This window comes from Elephantulus edwardii, unplaced genomic scaffold (genome assembly GCF_000299155.1).
Source record: "Elephantulus edwardii isolate Elephantulus edwardi_28Jun2011 unplaced genomic scaffold, EleEdw1.0 scaffold00075, whole genome shotgun sequence".
Lineage (NCBI taxonomy): Eukaryota > Metazoa > Chordata > Mammalia > Macroscelidea > Macroscelididae > Elephantulus > Elephantulus edwardii.
This window is the reverse complement of record NW_006399825.1, coordinates 4082193-4090406: the sequence shown is the minus strand read 5'-3', so window position 1 is coordinate 4090406 and position 8214 is coordinate 4082193.

Sequence of the window (8214 nt, the reverse complement as noted above, 5' to 3'; positions counted from 1 at the left end):
CCCCACATTTCTCCTCATAGAGCCCAGCCTCCTGGATAATCTGTTCTGCATATAGGTTGAAAAGGTAGGGAGATAGGATGCATCCCTGGCGTACGCCCTTAGGACTGAAATACTAAAAGCAAATGGCCATTTTACAGGTGCGAAGGGAAATAGTTGCTGACTCAGTTTGTTGTTTAGGTGACTGTAAACAATGCTGATGCACAGTGACCCTGTTTTCAACAGAAAGAAACCATGCTTGAGCCTGTTCCATCCCTCTAATCTCTGCTCTGCTTTCTTGTGGTTGAGCTTTGGAGTGCAAACCCCTGACTGCCATAGAAGAGCCTGATGCCTTTCATTTTGGGTCAAGGGTCTTCAGCTTGACATCTTCCCTTGAGCTGTAATACAGTACTGATTGGTAATAAGCAGTCCATTTGGTTTGGTTTATGGGTGTGAACAGAATCTAGCAGGGCAATGACATTTTATTGTCTGAATGTTTCAAACTGATGTAAATATCTAGGCAGTTCTCACTGAGGACAAAGCATTCCATCAAAGAGAGAGCCAGACAGAACTATGCCTTGGGTGTTTCCTTTCCTTCTCAAGTTCTCTTCCTGGGTCTCACACTCTCTTGCAGTTTCATATCTACCTCTCAAGTCAAAGGCAATTGTGTGCCAGATGTATAAAAATCTAGCAGACAACTGACTTGGCTTAGTGTGTAGACTTTGAGAAATCTTCAGGGAGTGAGAGGCAGGGCAAGAGGCGAGAAGAAGTGGGTCTTTAATATAACGCCTACAATCTGTTCTGCTTTTGCTAAAGGTTGGAGAGTCAGCTCCTTTGACACTTCATACAGAGTTCCCTGCTTTGTAACTCTGTTCTTCCAGGTAAATGGAGAGAATAGCTTGATGTGGCTGCATCCTGAATGCTTCTGCCTTTTTACTGCCCCCTCCAGGGGCGGATAGTGCCATCAGACAGCTGAAGAACATAGAGCCCAGAGAAACAACTTTACAGAGAGGACCGCTTGGGAATTTAGAACTGAATAGAGAGTGTTGCCCAACAAATAACGTGTATGTAACCTTTTTCAAAAAACAATCACAACAAAAGAGAGTTCATTGATATAGGAAAGGGAATGGCAATGTTTTATACCTTTGTCCACACCAAGCAAAACAGTATTGGTCACGATACACATTCAGTGCACAGTGAAAGATATTTGATGCAGATAAGTCAGAGCAGCTAAGAGTCTTGTCGCTCACTTGGTAGGATACCTGTGTCTTTGTATAAAGAATCAAGCCACGGCCCCCACATGGCTCTATTTCTCTACCAATACCATGTTTCTGGAACTATATGCTGAAAAGTTCTACATGCTTGAGCACAACCTTCCATCAGAGCCTTTGAAAGGTCTCCCTGTAGACAGTTCCTAGGTGAGGAACCTCTGGAACAGAGGAGGAAAGAGTGCCAGAAAGATGCTTAAGACAGTCAGAGAAAAGTTTATTGATAATAAACAGGGATTTTTTTTAAATTATTTGTCTAAGTAAAAAGGAATCTAAAAGAACAATATGACCCAGTCTCCAATTTCTTGTTCATGTTTAATAATTTACAATATGCCTTAAAAAAGAGAGTAACCATTAGGTCAGCAGTGGCACCCCCACATCATAATAATGCATTTTTACCAGGGATACTTTATTGCCAGGGACTGTTTGAATTGTTCCAAATTGTATAAATGTGTGTGTGTGTGTGTGTGTGTGTGTGTGTGTGTAGTATTTCACTTAATTCTCATAGTTTAATGAGAAAGCTGCTGATATTGTGCCCATTTGACAGGTAACAAAACTGAGGGTCAGAGAGTAAAAGTAATCTCCCAAATTTATATAACCATTAAGTAGAAAGACAGAGTGAACAGAGTATATTTACCCTGTAGTTTTAAGATCCTGAGGCATAATGCTTCATTCCCCCAGTATTTATGGACATTTACAGAAACTTTAATAGTAATTAATATTACATTACAGGAAGATGGGTATGGAACTCATTCCTGTTGAGTTGGAACCAACTCATAGCTGACTCTCTAGAGTGATTCAGAGGCTATAAATTGCCTAACAGGAGACTGGCCCATCTTTCTTTCATAGAGTATCTGTATATTAATTAGAACCACCTGTCTTTGCGTTAGCAGCTGAACTCCTTACCTGTTAGACCTCTAGAGCTCCCTCGTGTCACTAGGGTTGACATCATTTAATAATTCACAAGGAAACTAGCCACCTGCACTAGCTCCAGGCATACACTGGCATGATCTCATCTAAGGGGGTCATGGGTCTCCTTCTCAGTCATAGCACTTCCCTAACTAACATCTTCTTTAACACTAGCTTTCCTGGGGTAGGTAGTTTATTGTTATGTGCTGTTGAATCTACTACAACTTACAGCAACCCTATGAACAATGGATCTGAACCCTACCCTAGCCTGTGCCATCTCACCATCTCTGATATATTTGAGCCTATTGTTACAGTCACTGTATCAGTCCATTTCACTGAAGGTCTTCATCTCTCATGCTGACCCTCCATCTTTCTAAGCATGATGTCCTTTTCCAAGGACTGGCCCCTCCAACCAGCATGCCCAAGTGTGTGACGCGAAGCTGTCAAGGAACACCTTGCTTTCACTTTCTGCAAGATTTAGTTTGTGTTATTTTGCTAGACCACGGGATATTCAGTACTCTTCTCTAGCTCAAAGTCATTCCAGATCTTCCTCCTCCTAGAAAAGGGAAGGTCTAGAATGTAGACTCAAGGGTAAACGAAATATGAACAGGGTAAAATGAATCACATGCTCTCCTGCTGGAAGATCACACTGTACCTTTGTGCCTCTTTTAGCAGACTCAAGGTGGAGAAAAGCTAACTTTTGCTGTTGAGGAGTAGGGAATTCCTAAATCATGGTGTTAAGACTAAGTGGATTGGACAGAGTGAATATAGAAGAGCTCTGGATTGCAAAGATACTCAATTATTTGAGTCGGGGTAGAAAACAGGAAAATATGTAGCTACTATGCAGTTGTGCTTGGAATGAATCAACGGAATCATCCCTGTTATAATAATGCTCTTCCCCTCTACGGAGTGCCAACAGGAGAGGGAGTTGGAGGTTTGTTTTATTCATGCATTTTCGGCTTTGCTACTGATACTGCTATAGATGGTAATTCCTAGGCAAGTGTTACAATGTAGAGGTTCTCTGGGAAGTTTAGATGGCATTTTTTTTTACAGAACTCACATTAAAAGACTTTCTCCCAAAAACTGGTTCTGTGATGGAGGCAGAAAGGATCCTCCTTTCCTGCTTCGAAACTCTCTCTTAAAAATCAAAGACAGGGGAGCTCTGGTGGCCTAGTGGCGAGAAGCTGTACTGCAATCCCAAAGGTACCCGGTTCGAATCCACCAGATGCTCTGCCGGGGAAGGAGGGACAATTTCCTCCTGTACCAGTCAGATCTGATTTGATGGTACATGCACAAGAAATAATAAAATAAAAAAAATAAAAAATAAACCAGAGACAAAATAAACAGACAAACAAAAACCAGAGACAATCAGAAGAGTCTTATATTTCCTTAAGGCCACTAGTCTCCCGTGGACCACCACAGGTTCAGCTATTCTAGACTCCCAGGTGGGCAGGCTCCAGCCTGTGGGCCACAAAAATCTTTTGTGGATTGTCAGCAAATGCTTGTTTTGTGGCATGCTGTTAGATGTCTAGATCCTCAAGCCGAGTTTATGGGGTTATGTGTTTAGAGCAAGTGCATTTAGTTACTCTCCTTGTCAACTCCCTCTTTTCCTCCCACTGCTTTTGCCCTTGGTTAACGGAAACTTGCTTCCTGACTTCTAAAAGATTGAAATTGAAGGAGGAAATAAAATGACCAAGGAGGGGAAGGCAAGGTGATCAGATGAGTGTCTCAATAGCATCCTGTTATGAAAATCTGTAAGCAACTTCTCTGAATTGTCAATTTTATCAGCCAAATGTAATTGTTGTGCATGTGTGATAGAGTAAGTATTGCACATCTCAGCCAACCTTGGCTTTTCCCTTTTCTCCCCATTTCCCAAAGGACTTTGAGAAAGGAAAATCAATAAGTCAATTGCTATCTTGTCCAAAACCCATTTCAATGACATCACAATGCCATTTGCTAAGATTGGGCATTAGTTACGGAAAAAGACTGAGCTGTCTCCAATTGATAATGTATCTCTTTGCCTTTGTAAAAAAGAAAATGGAAAGGATTAGTTGTGTGCCCTTGTAAAGAACAATTTTGGTCTTGATCTGAGTAAGTTAAATAAAAAGGATGATTATTTAAAAAGTTATCATAACATCAATTATTATCAAGGTTTATTATTAAGTCAACAGGTCATGTGTTTTAGAGTTAGCTTGTCATAAATCATTTAAAAGATTTCCCTAATGTCTCTCAGTAAACATTTTTAAAATCAGACTTTATTTTTCAAATCTGATTTTAGAAATGTGCATTTTCATTATTCCTGGTCTTTAAAACAGCACTTAAATAGTTTTAACACTTAAAATCTATGCACAAGCACATACACAAAATTAAATATTTTTGGAGGACAGACTACACATCTTGGAAGAAAGGGTTTTTGTATCAACAATTTCACCTTTTAAAATTCTCTTTTGTTCATTCATTATATATTTGACTGTATCCAGTGCTAAGATAAAACAATGTCATCATTTTTCAGCTAGGGCTTTTTCCAAGAACAAAGTCATCTATAACTTAATTTCTGTAATCCAGCCACTCTTAAGGCTGTTGCAGTAGTATTAAAGACATGATGCCCTACTCAAATTCATTGCCATAGACCCTGAACAAACTAAAACTCATAGCTGATCTTCAAGCAGCTTTTAGGAATCTATCAATCTCACTGGAGGAGAGTGTCCATATTTTCCCCACTGGAGATGCTCATTGATTTAAACTGCCTGAGAGGCACTGTCTTTGGACTAACAGCACGACTCCCCTTGGCAATGCCACCAGAGCTTTCTGAGCCTTATTAAGAAATCTAAAATATATGGGGACATAATAACAGTTACTATGGTAATAACAACAGTATTAACAGGGATTTCTGGTGTTTCTGGTTACAAAAATGTGCTGATCAGAAGAATTCTTCTCAATGCAGAGAATTCCTCACTGAGGTGGGATTTTTTTTTTTTTTTAATCTTCTGCTCAGTTTAGGTTACATGACCTGAGTAAACAAAAAGTCAGAGTAACTGGTTTCTATAGTTCCTTCCAAGTTTGAAATTCTCTAAATGTTAGGATTTGCTGAAGAAGCTTTGATGAGTGAACATTGTTGATAGGTGCCATAGAGCCAACTGCAGACAGATCTGTAAGGACAGATCTGAACATTATCCTATCCCAGGTCAGCATCGCTGTCTCTGATACATTAGCGCCCCTTATTACAGTCATTGTGTCAGTTCACCTTGTTGAGGACCTTTCTCTTTCCCTCTGACTCTCCACCTTTCCCAGCATGAAGTCTTTTTTCAAGGTCTCACCGCTCCTTGTCAGGATGCCCAAAGTGTGTGAGACAAAGTTTCACCATGCTTAGCTCTAGGGAAACTGATGTAAGCTGCGAGTTCCTCTGAGAAGGATGGATTCATGTATCAGGAAATTTTCAGTCTTTTTTTTTTTAGTAGGAATATTGACCAGGACTCCCCATGCTCCTGCACTCAGCGTGGTATGTGTCCAAAGCCAGGAAACTGCTCCCACAGTAACTGGTGTTACTCCCAATCATTGTTTCCCCTTGAAGTGAAAGTGTCTTTATTTTTAGTTAGAACAGTGGAATCAGAAGAGAATATGTTGGTCACATAACACAGCAAAGCCAATTGGACTCACTTGAGTTCCTATTTTGCACTGGAACTTTTTGAAGCTTCAAGAAATATATTAGTTAGAAAACATACCAGGAAGAGGTTAGATCACCTAAAATCTAAGGCTCAAAATGTGTGAAAGAATAAGCAGTTCTCAATAACCGGGCGCCCCCCCCCCATGCCCCGCGCCCTGGATGTAGATGAAGGAAGGGGTTTCCTCAGCTTGATTTGGAATACATATATTTCTCGCCTATCTTCTTTATCCAGTAACACTGGGTATTGGAGTGGTGGACGGTTTCCTCTATCACACAGCGCTCCTGGAGGGCAGGTGAGGAGGCAGCTTGCTTTGAGGTTGATGTTGGCAGGTGGGCCCTTTGGGGCCTCGTTTCAGGCGGGCGGTGAGGCTCCCCCTACCGAGAGTTCGGGGCAGCGCTGGTGGCCCGCCGGAGGTGGCACAGGCGCGCGCCTCCCTGCCGCCAGCTCCCAGGTGGCTTCCCAGTGGGCTGGGCTAGCTGCAGGCAGCGAGCCCGCTGAATTCCGTGTCTCTGTAAGCCCAGTGCCCGCAGCTTCTAGAGCGCCTCTTCCCTAGGGAGGTGCGGAGTGGAGGGGATAATGCAAAACTGAGCCCAGGGTGAGAGCCAGAGGCGTGCCCAGAGTTCAGATGCACTTCTTTCAGTCCCTGTGGTCGGCACAGATTCCTGAAGAGGTGATCTATCACCTTCCTGGTTTTGGGTTCCGACAACATGAGAAAGGCAGAGGCATTTGGGGTGAGAAAGTAAGACTGAGAACTCGTTTCAAAGCTCAAGAATCTAGCAAATGCTGGGTGCCTTTGGCTTGCTCCGGAGTGCAAGAGCGCAGGGCAGGGCAGTGAGCGCTCTCGCTCTCGGGTAGGCCTGGGCTGTCAAAAAGTTACAAATTCTCCAGAAAGACACCGCCCTACCTACCCATGAGGTGGTTGGGTGGGAACAGAATCCTGAAAAACATGCCCCAGAAAGTCCGATTTGGAGAGTCTAGCCCAGTCCACCCCCGGAATTCCTTCCCGGTGTTCCGTGGCTCCCTGTGATGCTGACAAGGTGGGGCCTAACCGAGAGTCCCAGCTTGATTGTCCGCAGCAGCCAGGCTCTGTGGACCCAGCTCCATGAAGTCCACACGCTGAGGTTCCAGGCTTCAATCCTAGCTGGAGAGGAGCAGCCCCTGAGCGTGAAGGAAGTCAAGGGTCACTCAGTGGGATGGTAATGACCTTTCTCAAGCCTTCTGTAATTCCTTCTGCTCACCAGCCTTGGCTCCGCTCCGCTCCCCTTGAGATCCCCGGGATAGAAGTGGGGAGTAAGACGGATCCCACCTGCTTTCCTCAGTCCTCTATTTCAAACATACCAGTGATCTGAGATTGGGCCATTAAGTACTGAGACTTCCCAAAGCTTTAGTTCTCCCCACTCCCCTTGGAGATGTTACAAGACCAAATGCACACCTTTCTCTAACCCCTCCTCCAGTTTCCTGGAAAATGTGAGCGTTGCATATGTTCAAAGCGAGAGGCGCAGGCAGAGCCTTTTCTCTTGAAGCTGCCACTGTGCTGGGAGAGAGCAGGCAGGTAGGGATGCTGGCTCTGGAGCCCAGCGCTGTGCCCAAGTGCCCAGGTTGTGTGCACTGCAGTGAGGACTGCCAGAAAACGGAGTCCGGCTTCCCAGGCTCAGGGAAGTAAGAGAAGGCAGCTTGTTCCTTCCCTGTACCCCATGCCTTCCCACCCCCTCCCAAATTCTCCCCTTTTTAGCAGTCTAGCTGGAAAGCACAGGAAACCTGAGTAGCTGTGTCCTCCTGACTTGACTTGCCAGGGTGCCCACAGAGGAGGGTCAAAGGGTCATCCGCTTCTTGAAGCAGCTTACTACATGCAGACCATGGGCAAAGGTGGCCCGGAACAGGGGCTCTCTGGGTCAGGTAATTCTGCATGGGGGGTGAGCTGGTGAAAACTGGTGATGGCTAGGTTCATTGATGGTGACCCAGCTGACAGCACCTTTTCCAGTTATTAAGATGATTACTCTGTGGACATTGCTCTGGGTGGGATCCCCATTCCCTCATAGACTACATCCCACAGGGTTTTGGGGGTCTCCTTTCAAAGAGACACAGAATTGGCCCAGGGCCCCTGTCCTGCCTCCGTGCAATGCCTTTTCATTCAAGTCTGGCCAATGGCAGGATGCAGACTGGTCCCTCCAAGAGGCCTTCCTTGTTGAGTCGGGCTTACCAGGCAGGTCTCCCTTGGTCCCTCGGGTCACCTCCCCCCCACAACCACTTGTCTGAAACTTACCAGATTCCAACCTTAAGGCAGGAAAAAAAGTGTTTCATATACAAACCGATCAGGGTATTTGCAGATAATTGCGAATGTCAAATACTCGGGCGAGATGACAAAGTGCAGAGATTGCCAAGGGCCCGAACTCCAC